Source organism: Gorilla gorilla, chromosome 13 (genome assembly GCF_029281585.2).
Source record: "Gorilla gorilla gorilla isolate KB3781 chromosome 13, NHGRI_mGorGor1-v2.1_pri, whole genome shotgun sequence".
NCBI classification, from domain to species: Eukaryota; Metazoa; Chordata; class Mammalia; order Primates; family Hominidae; genus Gorilla; species Gorilla gorilla.
In genome coordinates, this window is record NC_073237.2 from 100,238,218 (window position 1) to 100,253,840 (window position 15,623).

The following is a 15,623-nucleotide window of genomic DNA, read 5'->3' on the forward strand; positions in this document are numbered from 1 at the left end:
GAGGGTGTCTGACCTATCAATGCCTTCATTTTTCTTCAAAACTCATCAGAAAAGTATGTCATTTTTCTCTCTACCCTTCTAATTGCCCAGGGGAAGAATAATGGAGAGTACATATTTAATAGGGTTGGCACACTAATGGATGTCCCTCCACATGGAAGGAAACATCAGAAGAATGAAATAAACATTCCCCTTTAAAAATACCAAAACAGTCCCGTTCTCAAATTTGACTCTCAAATCAAAGCAGTATCATTTCTCACACACACACTGATATGGTTGCCGTATCACACCCAAATCTCATCTTAAATTCTAATCTGAATTGTAATCCTCATGTGTTGAGGGAAGGAGCTGGTGGGAGGGTGACTGGATCATGGGGATGGTCTCCCCCATGCTGTTCTCATGATAGTGAGTGAGTTCTCAGGAGACCTGATGCTTTAAAAGTGTTTGTCAGTCCCCCCCACCTGCCCCTCTCTCACCTCCTGCCATGTAAGATGTGCCTTGCTTTCCCTTCGCCTTCTGCCATGACTGTAAGTTTCCTGAGGCCTCCCCAGCCATGTGGAACTTTGAGTCAATTAAACTTTCTTTCTTTATAAATTACCCAGTCTCAGGCAATATCTTCATAGCAGTGTGAAAACGAACTAATACACACACATAATTTCTTCTTTGTTTGAAGACAATTATCTTCTTTACTCCCTCTATTCCATCTCCCTCTTGTATGTGACTGACATCCAAATATGTCAGTGGCCTACTATGTGGCCTACTATGACCACATAATCTTTTCGCTCTTTTAATTATAATATATAAAGTACATACAGATGAGTAAACACATGTAGAATAAAAATTATTAAGCATACACCTGTCTAATCACCATTCAAATTAAGAATTATAAAACTACTACCTTCCTAGAACACCTTCATGTGCTCATTCCTGATTATAATCCTCAAGCCCTGACTCAAATGTTAGAGGTAATTTCCATTGTGATTTTGTTGATAGCTATAGCCTTGATTTTTCCTTAAAGTTTTACCAACTCTGATTGCAGCTCTAAAAGTGTAAATCTTTTGTCTGTTTTTGAACTACAAATGGATTCATGCTTTTTTTTTTTTTTTTAACAATCTCGCTCTGTCACCCAGGCTGAAATATAGTAACGTGATCATAGTTCATTGCAGCCTCCATCTCCCAGGCTCAAGCAATCCTCCCATCTCAGCTTCCTGAGTAGCTGAGACTACAGGCACACACCACCATGGCTGGCTAATTTTTTTTTCTTTTTAAGTACAGATGAGCTCTCACTATGTTGCCTAGGTTCATCTTAAACTCCTGGACTCAAGCAGTACTCCCATATTGGCCTCCCAAAGTGTTGGGATTACAGGTGTAAGCTACTGTGCACGGCCATGTTTTGCTTTTTGCAACCCAAATGTTTGTGAGACTCATCTGTGTTGCTTTACATAGCTGTAGTTGACTCACTTTCCACTGCTTTAAAGTATTCAATGTATAAATATGTCACAATATACTTGTCTATTCTGTTATAAAGGACATTTGGATATTATGAAGAATAATGCTGTGGACATCCTTGTACATGCACTATAGCTCAGAGGTTCTCCAGTTTCCTGGAGTAGAATCTCTGGGAGGGTGTTTCTATATAAGAGTATGAATATGTTCAATTTGATTAGACAAGTTAAAACCGATTTTTTTTTCTTTATTCTAAAAAAAAAGAAAAACAGGATACATGTGCAGAATGGGCAGGTTTGTTACATAGGTATACATGTGCCATGGTGGTTTGCTGCACCTATTGACCCATCCTCTAAGTTCCCTCCCCTCACCCCCCCATCCCCCACCAGGCCCTGCTGTGTGTTGTTCCCCTCTCTGTGTCCACGTGTTCTCAATATTCAACTCCCACTTATGAGTGAGAACATGCAGTGTTTGGTTTTCTGTTCCCGTGCTTGTTTACTGAGGATGATGGCTTTCAGCTTCATCCCTGTCCCTGCAAAGGACATGCTCTCCTTCCTTTTTATGGCTCTATGGTGTATATGTACCACATTTTCTTTAACCAGTCTATCATTGATGGGCATTTGGGTTGGTTCCATGTCTTTGCTATTGTAAATATTGCTGCAATAAACATATGTGTGCATGTGTAGAATGACTTATATTCCTTTGGGTATATTCCCAGTAATAGGATTGCTGAAACAAATGGTATTTCTGGTTCTAGATCCTTGAGGAATCACTATGCTGTCTTCCACAATGGTTGAACTAATTTACATTCCCACCAACAGTGTAAAAGTATTCCTATTTCTCCACAGCCTTGCCAGCATCTATTGTCTCCTAACTTTTTAATAATCACCATTCTGACTGGTGTGAGATGGTATCTCATTGTGGTTTTGATTTGCATTTCTCTGATGATCAGTGATGTTGAGCTTTTTTCATGTTTGTTGGCTGCATAAATGTCTTCTTTTGAGAAGTGTCTGCTCATATCCTGTGCCCACTTTTCGATGGGGTTGTTTTTTTCTTGTAAATATGTTTAAGTTCCTTGTAAATTCTGGATATTACACTTTCATCAGATGGGTAGATTGCAAAAATTTTCTCCCAATCTGTAGGTTGCCTGTTCACTCTGATGATAGTTTCTTTTGCTGTGCAGAAGGTCTTTAGTTTAATGAGACCCCATTTGTCAATTTGGGCTTTTGTTGCAATTGCTTTTGAAGTTTTTGTCATGAAGTCTTTGCCCATGCCTGTCCTAAATGGTATTGCCTAGGTTTTCTTCTAGAGTTTTTATGCTTTTGGATTTTATATTTAAGTTTGTAATGCATTGTGAGTTAATTTTTGTATAAGGTGTAAGGAAGGGGTCCAGTTTCAGTTTTCTGCATATAAGTAGCCAGTTTTCCCAGCACCATTTACTGAATAGGAGATCCTTTCCCCATTACTTGTTTTTATCAGGTTTGTTGAAGATCAGATGGTTGTAGATGTGTGGTGTTATGTCTGAGGTTTCTGCTCTGCCCCATTGGTCTATATGTCTGTTTTGGTACCAGTACCATGCTGTTTTGGTTACTGTAGCCTTGTAGTATAGTTTGAAAGGACAAGTTAAAACTGTTTTCAAACAGTTTGTATTAATTTACACACCCACTAGTAGTGAATGAGAGTTCCCATTGTGTTCTTGCCAACACATAGTATTGTCAATTTATTTTTGCATTTCCGATTAACGTGTGATAGCATCCCAAACTTGTTTGTTTGCATTTTCATTCCTCTTTTATTCTTTTCATGATGTTCATTAACTTCTGCATTCACAGAGTTCATGAATTCTTCTGCATTCTTATGCAGAAACAGAGATAATATACAGCCCCTCTCTTTTATTTTAATGCTTTCTCTCAGGGTTAGAAGTGCTTTTATAGATATTATACAAATTTCTTTCAGCTTTATTTTTCATGCCTCCTGTGACACTCATCCTTTACAGGATATTGACATAAGCCTTATAGTGTTCTGTCAATATACAAAATGGCAAGAAGCCACACTGTAAACTCAGAGTTTACCCTTCCTTTGAACTCCTCTTCACAGCTTCTCTGGATAGTTATCTCTTCTTTTAGGAGATGCTCTTTCCCACTGGAAAGAAAGAAAGAAAGACCAAGAAACACTCTGCATAAGTGAACACACAGAACGCAAGAAACTAGAACATTATTCAGGAAATATCAACAGCTCTGGTCATTCTTTCACATCTCCAATGGCTCAAGTAGCAACCTGAAAACTTTTCTCCAAGTTTCATGGCCCTTAATGTTTTCTCTTAATGTGAAAGTATCTTTCTCACTCCATCCATCCCAAAATTTAATGTATTACAAATGGAAAATTATTTTAATTTAAACTGTGTGCTTTTAACAATGAATCATCTTTGTCATTGATATTAAATGTATCATACCATCAGCATTTAATCTATTGATAATTGTCTGCAGTACAGTACTGATAAATCCCTCTCAGAAAAGCTGTGACCTAGCATCCCAAATCTAATCTGGAGTTCTGGAATACAGAGCTAGGAATGAGATTGACTGGTATAAGTATAGACTATGTATTACATGTGTCTGGAGGCAAAAAATACCTGAAAGATAGTCTTCAAGGGTAAAGCTTGGGTTAAGAAGTCAAGTGAAGTATAAATCCAAGGATTTATACTTGGCCAGACAAAGGATTAGCTTTGTGGTCTCTTGGATCACTTATTTTGGGAAAAGCCAACTGCTCTGTTGTAAGAACACTCAAAAAACTTCCATAGAGCAGTCCATGTGATGAGAAACTTGGGCATCCTGACAATAGCCACATGAGTGAACCAACTTAGAAGAGGATGCTCCAGCTCCAAACAAGCCTTCAGATGACTGTAGGACTACTCAATATCTTTACTGACATCTCATGAAAGACCGTGAGCCAGAACCAACCAGCTAAGTCATGATTGTATTCCTAACTCACAGAAACTGGGAGATAACAAATATGTTTTATTCTAAGCTACTAAGTTTCAGGATAGTTTTTAAGCAATAATAAATATCTATTTTGCCTCTTTTATTTTTCTTTATTTGTATAGGACTTATTACTACCATAATATATAATTTATTATTTATTTTGATTGTTGTATAACTCCCCATTTCTAAAATATAAATATACAGAGAGATAGACATATGTGAGATAGATTTTATTACTCAGTTTGCAGTAGGAAACCAAGGTCCTTAGCAGCTATGTATTTGCCCTTGGTCACATCACCAAGAAATAATAGAGCTAGATAGAAGTTGATTCCAGATCAGACTAGTATTGTGTTTTCTGTTTCTGAAAATAGTGTTTAACATACATCAGTCCTGAAGATATGGCAGTTGTGTTTTTCTTTGTACAATCAGATTCCTTTTTTTTTCAGGTAATATGATGCAAGCACACATAGAAAAGTACCAAGGCAGCTTATCACTTCTAAGCAGAATGTGAAATGTCACATCTCAAGAAATATCAGGCTGTCTCAGAGGAACACTTTGAAGACAGTAAGCACTCAACTTTCTCACTTACCTTTGCATACTCTGTGAATTTAGCTACATGCTAGAGTACAACTAAGTAAACATTATAAATTTTATTTGGTGAAGGAGAAAGCCCTGGTCATAAGTAATGATTATATCATGCTAAAAGTGTAGTCAAGCATGATGTCTCTTGGATGACTAGCAATGGAAATTATTAATCATTTAATCGAAGAATTCACTGCAGAGAGACTTGTGAACAAAGATCATGCTAATATTGTTCTGAAGGTCTCAATTCATTTTCTCTAATAGAAAAAAGTAAGCCATTATTTATCTTCATAATAAAAACTCATCATATTCCAAGATGTCAATAACAGTGAGATAGAATTTTGCTATAAAATGCTATGAAATCTTCAACCTAGCAGTTTACAACCAAGTATACTTGAAGTGCTCATGGAAAAAATGATTTTCAAGTGGCCAACAGAATGATTACATGTATTAGAAATACTTCTGCAGTGTTCCCAAAATCTATACAGCTGTCCCTGTAGCCATTCTTGAGCCCCCAAAGATATCCTGATCTAGCTTCCCAAGAAATCAGATATGCCTCTGATTTGAAAACAACTCCATATACACACAGTACACATATAGCATGGCAAAAAAAGGGAGCCTCTGCTTTAAAAAATATTATATGCGTAATTCGTTCTCAAATTCTATTTCTGACCTAAACTATACTGTAAGAGGCTCCTAACTGGTTTCTAATCACATTATTCTCAAAATGTACCAAGGGCACGGCTGCCAAAATTTGTTTTCAAAAACTCAAATATGATTATGCACAGTTTCTGCTGATAACCCTTCAACATTTCCTTTTGGCTACAGGATAAAATTCAAGCTCCTAATGTGGCATAAACCATTCATTATAAATCCCCCTCCTTGTGTTCCAACTGCATCTCTCATTACTCCCTACCTTGCACTGCATGCTCCAACAATTTCAAATAACTTACAGTTTGTATTCCTACAACCCTGTGCATTTTCTCATGCTGTCCCTTCTACCTAGAACAACTTCTAATTATCTCCCCCGACAAGCTAACTCTTGCTTATCCTTTAAGACTCAACTTGAGCATCACACTATTCCCAAATTTTTCCTGAGCTTTCCAGTCCTGATTGTAGCTAAATACAGTTTGCATAGCCATATCACTCTACTTTAGTGATGTGATAACTATTTGTTTATGCATTTATCTCCCCTACCACAAGTTGATCTCCAAGAGCACATGAGCAATAGATTTTTTCTTTCCTGCCTAGTGTTAGAAGTTTGGGATGTGGCTTTGGTGCTAGAACATTATTATCATTCTGCCTTCCTTCAGGGGTATTCTGCCAAAAGGGCTAAATATAAAAGCAACTATAGCAAAATAGGTAATGAAAAATAAGCTTATTGACCACTAGGTAATTACTGATTCTTACAAATTCAGGGATTCTTCAGTTAGCTCCGCTGATGGGAAAGGGTTAGGCCTTGAAGAATGTATGGAACTTCCCTTGATCTGTTTCTCTGAATCCAAAATGGCCACCACTGTGGATGCAGAAGGGACTCACTTTACCTACTTTAACTGCTGTCAGAACACATAGAGCCAGATGACTGCTGGGCCTGCTGAGGTAAGCCCTGCCAGGTACACTTACCAAATAGATTTAAGGAGTATGAGAAAAGAAGTGGAATTTGAGACTATGTTTTACATATAGTAACTCGACACCCCAGTAAAATGAGTCCCAATGATTATCTCAGGCTTTGGAGAGTTTAGCAATTTCATATCCTTTAGGAAGGCCCTAGAAAGATGGTTACACAAAGTGACCATGTCTGTTCCCTGCTGCTTCCTCTCCTATAAATTCCTATATCAATTTATACTGTGAAAGTTTCACATACATCATATCATATCATCTTCCACAAAACTCAGTTGTTAAACATTAATGTCTGTATTTATAGGTAAGAAACGTGAGAATGATAAATGGGAAATAATTAGCATGGCCATAAAGCTAATGAGCAGCAAAATCAGGACAAGACCCCAGGTCTTCTAAATGTGAAACTATGGTATTTTCAATGCAGTACTTTGCAACAGAGAATGCTTTAAATGCCCATGCATGAGTGATTCTCCACTGGGGTGACAGAAAGACTAAAGATGTTATAAACACCTCTGCAGTGTTCTCAAAATTTATATGACTGTCCTTGTAACCATTCTTGAACCCACTCAGATATCCTGTTCTGGCTACCTAAGGAACTCTGTTATGCCTCTATTTCGAAAACCCCATGTGCGTATAACAAATAGATAGCATGGAAGGAGAGGAATGTAAGTGCAAACAAATAGTCCCTCTAGGCTCTTTATTTATATATGCATTTATGTCAGGAACCCTAGGTATAGCCTAATTATTTCAACCTATGATTCAGACAAAATCCTGCCTGCCTGCAGGACTAAAAGATTGGGTCTAAAATGGTGTTTACGTGAGGGACTGTGATTTCCAGAAAAATCTCAGAAGTGGAAAATCTCACTTTCCTTGGTACTGAGATTTCCATAGGGAATCTCATCCAGAGAAAAAAAGAAAGTTCAAACAAGGCTGCAGTTCAAGCTCAGGATTCAACCTTAGAAGAAAACAAGAAGTAGGATGTGAGACTTCTTTCATGTTGTTTATCCTAGCACACCAGGGCATGACAGATGCCAGAAATGCAAAGCAGAGGTTTTGCTGGTAAATAAAATATATATTCGAGGCGAGACTCCCCCTCTTTGGCTGTAGAGATTTGAGTACAGTAAAGATAATATATGATAATAAGTCTTTTCCACAGTTGACAACAACCCCAAAGTCGTCTCACAAAAAAGTTTAAAAATTCAAGTGCGATGGACGCAGGGTGGGGAACATCAGACACTGGGGTCTGTCGCAGGGTTGGGATGATGAGGGAGGGATAGCATTAGGAGAAATACCTAATGTAAATGACGAGTTGATGGGTGCAGCAAACCAACATGACACATGTATACCTGTGTATCAAACCTGCACGTTGTGCACACGTACGCTAGAACTTAAAGCATAATTTTTTAAAATTCAAGAGTGAACAGTTTAGAAAATCCGTGAAATGAAATGTTTTGATATATTTTCACCAAAAACGAGTTCCAATTTTTTAACTGTCACTTGAAAGGAATCATTACATTTAATGTAAAATATGTTTTGTAAAACACTTAATTCTGTGATGTACTAGATTAATAGAAAAATAGCAGAAAACTAACTTAATCATCTCCACCTCAGATCTTTGATACTTAGATATATAAGGTCTTCATTCTGACATAAATATATGTTGAAGTACTTCAAAAATGTGTAGACTTGTTAAAAACAATTGTGAACTGACAATCGCTAACCTAACTATAAGACTTTGCCCCTGGAATCTAGGGCTGTCATCAAATATCCAGCCATTTGCTTGCCAGGATGTGCTGTTTGCTTTGTCTCAACCCACTGATAGAAAAGTTTGTTATGTTACAGCAAAAAAAAAAAAAAGTTTAAAATCACAAATTGGTATAAAACAAGTGGAAAACTCTACAAACTAGGGCCATAAGTTATATTAAATTAGCAAATTAAACTAGGAATTAGGGATTACAGAAGAATCAACCAAATAAATTGCCATGGTTCTTTTTTCTTTAGGATCAAATAGCACCTACCTGTCAGGAAATAAACAAGCCAGTGAAAGAACGTATAAAAAGTTGGATAGTCCATGAAGGTAGGGGGTGGAGAGTGAGTTGATGAGTTTGCCAGGGTCATGAAGAAAAGCTTACTTTAAAACTGAGTGTTGTAACTTAGGGCTACTTGTTTCCAGGGCTCCAAAGTTCATTGCTAAAAAGACATGACAGGGTTATACACCGTAGTGTTCATCCTGTGGGCTTTTTCCTCTTTTTTCTTAAAAGAACATGGTATCATTTCCTCTTCTCCAGCCCACTCTAAAACAGAAACAAAGATTCAAATCTGAATGGCCATTTTTAATAAAGTTTTATAGTTTAAAACTTATATATATAAAGTCTTACAGTTATTTTTTTATCCCCTCTCAGAAACTACTTAAGGTTAGGCCTAAAAGAGAAAAGAGGGGAAGGAAGAGTGGCAACTTATACAAGAGAAGAGGGATTCACAGAAATAATGAGTTAGTCCATGAGATGGAGGATAAAGAAGAAACTTTTACAACAGAGTTTCTCAAACAGGGTTTTCTCGAAACCTAGGATTCCACAAGATGCCACTTAGGGTTCCTTGAGAGATTGTGACTGAAAAGGAATTGAAGTTGGTTTGGGGAAACTTTGTGCTCTGTGGAACACTAGCTTTTGTGGAGGTGGACAGTCACCAAGCAACCTGGTTTGTCTTTTAGCTCTAGGTAGCACTGTGTAGCACTGTGTTTACTTGGTTGAGTACGTTCTCGGTTTTTGACTTAGGATAGGGGAAGCCGATGATTGTTGATGAGCGTGTGATTGCATCAGGGAGAGAAGAACAGGCTTGACAACATCAGCCTCTCCCTCCCAAAATACCTTCTTCAGCCTTCCTCAAAACTGTGTTGGTTAGGTCCGGTGTTGGTTCAGGTGCCAAGACACAGTTAGTAGTGAAGGAGATTTATGGAGGGAAATGCCTATGAAAGATAAAGGGAAAAAACAACAGATACAGGCAAGGAAAACTTTTATACTGGAATGCTGATTTGACATCTATAATCAGAGAGGGGAAGAGGCGGAATCGAATAGAAAGACTTTAAGATAATAGTGCAGTTTGGTGAAAGTTTCAGGCAGTCAAACCAGGAGCACTGTCACAAAAATAGCTCATAAAGAACTTTCTTATTGGATGTAAATGAGACCCTATTACCCTGCCATACTGTCATTCATAGGAGGCTACCTGGGAAGAAAATGGCCTTGATTCAAACATTGCAGTGTGGTGTCCTCACAGCAGATCAAGTTTTTTCTTGAGATATTTGGGCAGTCTACCACCGTGGCTGCCACATCCCACACCTTTTGCTACGCGATGAATCCACTTTTCCATAAACATTTGTTTATGGAAAGGCCAACTAGATCCTTCAGGTTCTAGCTGTCTTCTCCTCCTGAAACTTAGAAGAAGAAGATTATGGGACAAGGTTCAGCAGTTGGGCTCCTTCCTCCACTCTCTATTCTAAATATCCATAATCTGCTTGTCTCAGGGGCTTAACTGATGGTGTGACCCAAACCCATCTTCCTGGAGTAACTGCATCTTTCTAGGGCCAGAGTTACTGTATTTGTCTGCCCACAGTCACAATTAGGGAAGGGAATACTAAAAAAGCACCCATGAAGATCATCTGGCTTCTACAGGTATTCCTACCTGCTCCCACTGTTTAAATAATTTGCAAACTTGGTGCTCATTTCCATATGTCCATCCACACATCTCTTTGCCAGACTTCCTTGACTCTGATCTTCCCATCCTTCTCCTTTCAGGATCCTGAACAGTGAGCCAGTCCATTGGCTACTGCTCACATGTCTGTTTATATTCTCATCTAAGGGCACTTCTTCCACAGAGGAGAATAGCTTGAGTCTTTGCCCACTGGGAATATTTTTCCTCATGACTGTATTTCAAGGCTGCTCCTGAATGTGGCTGTATTGCAGCTACTGCCCATTTTAAGACGATACCAACAAATCAAGCTGACCTATCTATAAGGCAAACTTGAGGTTCTGTATGGTCATAGGTAGAAGTAGAGGGAAGAGCATGGATGTAGTTGTGCTGATGGCATGAGGGTCTGGACTAACTGCTCATGCAGCTTACTGGTAGCCTCTGTTCCTGCTTGGTCTTGACCACAAATGTGCCATTTTCATCCTACACTGGCCTGCTGCTGGGCCTCCTTAACTTTATTGGACTTGTAGGTCTTACAGTATCCAACTAATAATGGACAGTTCTGGATGCACAGTCACTTGGTGCCTCACGGTCAAAGGTTCCATGTCTACAGGGGCCTGCTGGAAATTATTTCTTAAAAGGTATATAATTCTCTGTCCTTATTCCAGAACTCTAGGGCCCTGAGTTGTGATTCTCCCACTGAAATTTGTCAAAAATCCAACTCATACTGCTGATACCTTCATTACCATAGGTTCTTCTGGATCATATGGCCCAAATGGCAGAGTTGCTTCTACCACAGCCTAGCCATGCTGCAGAGCCCTTTGCTGCTCCAGCTCCATTCAGCGTGAGAAGCCTTTCACGATAATTCTCATATGGATTGCTACGGTCTGAATGCTTTCCCAAAAAATTCATTTGTTGAAATCCTAACCTTAAGGTGACAGTGTTATGAAGTGAGGACTTTGGGGAGGTAACTGAGTCACAAGGTTGGAGGCCTTATAAATGGTATCAGTGCCTTTATAAAACAGACCCCAGAGAGCTAGCTAGCCAACCTCTACTATGTGACGACACAGTGAGAAGGTGCCATCTGTGAAGTAGGACATGAACCCTCACCAGACACCAAACCTGCAAGTTCCTTGATCCTGGACTACCTTGACTCCAGAGCTGTGAAAAAATAAATTTCTGTAGTTTAAAGCCAACCAGTTTATAACATTTTGTTAGAGCAGCCCAAATGAGCTAAGACATGAACTGAAGCATTACTCCTCAGTGTGAATTGTGATTCCACCAGAATTCAAAGAGGCCTGCTAGGAACTGTGCTTCTTTTTAGCAGTAAGGAATGAAAGAGGTAAAAATGTCTTTTAACTTTGGAGAGGATGTTCTATAAAAAGCCAGGCCACTGGACCCTTAAACATTTCCAAAGCGACAGGTCTCTGAATCATTGTAGGGTAATATTATCTCCCTCTATCTAAAGTACATAAGTCTTACCAAGGCCTCCAGTATACTAGCCACTTCTTGCTAAGCTTGAATGTGGCTATATTGTATCATGGTCAACATAATGTCATCAATAGAATGAATTAATGTGATATTTTGCAGTATGTCCAGACAGTCCAAATCTCTTCTAAGTATATTATGACAGACAGCAGAAGAGTAAATATAGTTGTGTAGCAAATCTGTGAATACATTTTCTTGTTCATTGCACATGAATACAAACTTCTTATGATAGAAAATAATTTATTTGCCAAATGAGTGGCTGCATACCATGTTCCTGAGGCCATGATAATCTATTCCAGCAAAAATATTGCATATGTCACAGTAGCCACATCAGGACTAAGACTTGAATAAGCTTGCAGTAGTATAAAGTCATTCTCTAGAATATATACATTATCTACAGGGACAAGACCTTTTAATTTAATGGTAATTGTGATGGTTAATACTGAGTGTCAACTTGACTGGACTGAAGGATGCAAAGTACTGATCCTGGGTATGTCTGTGAGGGTGTTGCCAAAGGAGATTAACATTTGAGTCAGTGGGCTGGGAAAGGCAGACCCACCCTTACTCTGGGTGGGCCCCACCTATCATAATCAGTTGCCAGCTGTGGGGCCAGGATATAAAGCAGGCAGAAAAAACCCGAAAAGGCTAGACTGGCTTAGCCTCTCAGCCTATATCTTTCTCCCATGCTGAATGTTTCCTGCCCATGAACACTGGACTCCAAGTTCTTCAGCTTTGGGACTGGGACTGGCTTCCTTGCTCCTCAGTTTGCAGATGGACTATTATGGGACTTTGTGATCATGTGAGTTAATACTCATTAATAAATTCCTATATATATATATATATATATCTTATTAGTTCTGTCCCTCTAGAGAACCCTGACTAATACAGTAATATAATAGGGCCCACCACTCCTACATCCTTAAGGTCTTTAAGAGTAGAGCTAATTCCACCCCTGGAATCCCATATTGTTCTTCATTCACTATATTTTTGGTGAGGAACGGGAGCACTCTGTTTTTACAGGCCAAGAATCTATGGTGAGGGTTACTTTAACTGCCAAGTGTGTCAATTCTAATTATGAATCGAAGAACCTGGGAAGTGATCACTGGGTGGACTCACAGAACCAGTAGTCCTTCTATAAGCCCAACTTTGACCAGGACTCCATTTATAACCTTATCCCTATAGGCTTCTACTCTAACAGGGGCCATGGTAATATTTTGAGACTCCAAGTATCAATGTCAACTCAGGCCCTGCATCCAATAACCTTCAAAGTGTCTGGACATTACTCTGTCCCTGAAACTCAGTCAAGTGAATAAATGGCTACAGGCATAGTTAAGGAAAGACTGAGGAAACCATTACAAACTATACCTTCCATGGTGTTACATGGTCCTTCCTCCAAGGGATTTGACTATGTCTTTAGTCAAAAGGTTCTGGGTCTGAAACTGACTCAAGTGGAGAATCCTGGCAAAAGAACAAGACTTAAAATTAAGGTGTCCATCCACAGTCTCTTGCATACGCACACTTACCTTCTTTTGATTGTATATATTAAGCAACACTATTGTTGTCTCCTAATGTATATTACCATTAGGGCTATTATATTCTATTAATCATCTCCAAGCCTCCTTACTGCCCCTCTGAACTTGTGAATCATTATATTAATTGAAATATCCTTGCTGTGTCACATATGTCATCCTCATTATTATTAATAAGCAAAGGTTTTGATCACCTCTCCTACAATTAGCACTTCCACATGCAGAGGAGAGCTACCATTGTACTCCTTAGGGATGATCATGCCCATCTCTCTAGTGCATTCTTGAAGGCATCGTTGAATGGTGTTTTTCCTGAAAGTTCCCATTAATTCCTAATGAATTTTCTGGCTTCGTATAATACATCTGTTTCAGCATGTCCATTTCCTTGAGTCTTTTAATTCCTTCCTGCATTCTTGGCTTTGCATGCCTCCTACTGACTTACTGGGGAGAAGAACTCCTCTGATATAATAGGCAGTAAGACAGAATTTTTCATTATAAAAAAGGGCATCTCTATGTACTGTAACTCAGCTGTCCTATTGTTGCTTTGCTGTTGTTATAAATATTGCAAAACATGGATTGTTGCCTTGCATGGATTATATGAGTTAGAAGTAAATTGCCTTATGATTATCAAGTTCTATTTTTGCAATATTCTCAGTTATTTATTATAACCTTTTGTTTTACACTTTATTCATGTTTATATTTTGCAAGTAACTCTGATGGTCTGATGTAGCAATTTTTGAAGACAAAATGTGCTGAGAAAAAAAAAGATTTTAGACTTAGGTTTATGAACAATTATGAACAATTCTCGTAATGTTAATGATGAAGAATTAGAATCTTCTGGATTATTTATCTGCACTAGCATATCAAGAGAGCAAAAAATTACGTGTTTACAAGGAAAGCTACTTATCCTTGGGTTTCACATGGTCGGGTAATCCAACTTGCCTCACCCATTCCATGTTGTCTGTGGCAGACAAGTTAGAATGTTGCAATTCCATGAGAAATCTTGAAAAGACACTTAACTGCAAATTACATCCATTTGACAAGGAAGAGTAGTGAGTATTTTAAACGGCTATTGGAATTTCAAAACAGAGTGAAGACTTCGTCAAGAAAAGTCACATACAGTCAAAAATCTCAAAAATCAAGTTTCTGAATAACAAAACATATTGCTTAGAAGAAAAAAGTTACAAAGTTGGTGAGAAACTAAAATACCAGCTTTTAGTGACTAAAACAAGATGCAATAGGAGAAATTGAAAATATTTCAGTCTTAAAAAATTGAGTAAGTTAATGTAGTGATGACATATCACATAATATTGAAGAGGCTTTATGTAATGAACTGAAAAGGAAGAGCTTGTCTATGTAGATTGATTAGTAAACATATTTTACCAATAAATGTCATGCTATCATATTTCTAAAATTTGTAAAGGATGGAGAAATTCAAGAATAATTTTGCTACTGCAATAAGTTGCTGAAAGCAACATAAGTCAAGACATATTTAATGTTTTGTCTTCATACTTTGAAAAAAATAAAGGTGTATCTTGAAGAAATTGCATTGGCATCTGTCCTAATGGTATCCCATCGATGGTTGGCTCTATCAGAAGGTCTAGCTCTCTAATTGTTAAAAAAAAAAAAATCCTCACATTTTTCTCAATACACTGCTTTCTTTGCAGGAAGGTGAAGACAAAATGAATTACATTCTAGTTGATGCTACAAAAGTGATTAGCTTTCTTAAACAAACACAAGGCCACTTAAAAATGTTGAAAAGACAGTAAAAACCTGGGAAAAGAATGTACACTTTTTCCCTCGATGCAGAAATCTGGCAGTTGACCAAAAGAGAATTCTGAATATGATGTCGGAGCTAAAAGAGCACTTTCCAAACAAAAAAAAATTGTCAGCCAAAAACTTTCACAATAATACTTTCAAAAAAGTACTTTCTATCTGAAACCACTATGAACACCTAAATGTACATAAACTAGAAAATCTAGAGGAAATGTATAAATCCCTGGAAACATGCAACCCCCCTACCTTCAATCAGGATGAAATAGAAATCCTGAACAGACCATTAAGAGGCATGAGATAGAATCAGTAATAAAAAATCTCCCAACATAAACAAAAAAATCCCAGGGCCAGATGGATTTACATCAAAATTCTACCAGATATTGAAAGACGAACTGATACCAATAATACTGAAACTATTCCAAATGATTGAGAAGGAGGGAATCCTCCCTGTCTCATTCTATGATGTGAGTATTACGCTGACATGAAAGCCAGGACAGAACACAACAACAAAAGAGAAAACAACAGACCA

At 38.0% G+C, this 15,623-nt stretch overlaps 1 long non-coding RNA gene across 2 annotated transcripts in view; it reads right to left on the reverse strand.

Annotated features, from left to right (window-relative positions):
* Positions 1-15,623, reverse strand: part of LOC129524540 (uncharacterized) — a 38,771-nt gene that overhangs the window by 8,965 nt on the left and 14,183 nt on the right. The window contains exons 3-7 of one of the 2 annotated variants that reach the window (XR_008668328.2): positions 13,158-13,250; positions 9,843-10,050; positions 9,488-9,585; positions 8,753-8,914; positions 3,513-3,582 (exon numbers count right to left, since the gene is read on the reverse strand). This is a non-coding gene — a long non-coding RNA (uncharacterized lncRNA). Of the gene's footprint in view, positions 1-1,856; positions 3,583-8,752; positions 8,915-9,487; positions 9,586-9,842; positions 10,051-13,157; positions 13,251-15,623 lie in introns of those variants that run through there. The other variant, XR_008668327.2, reaches the window with a different exon arrangement.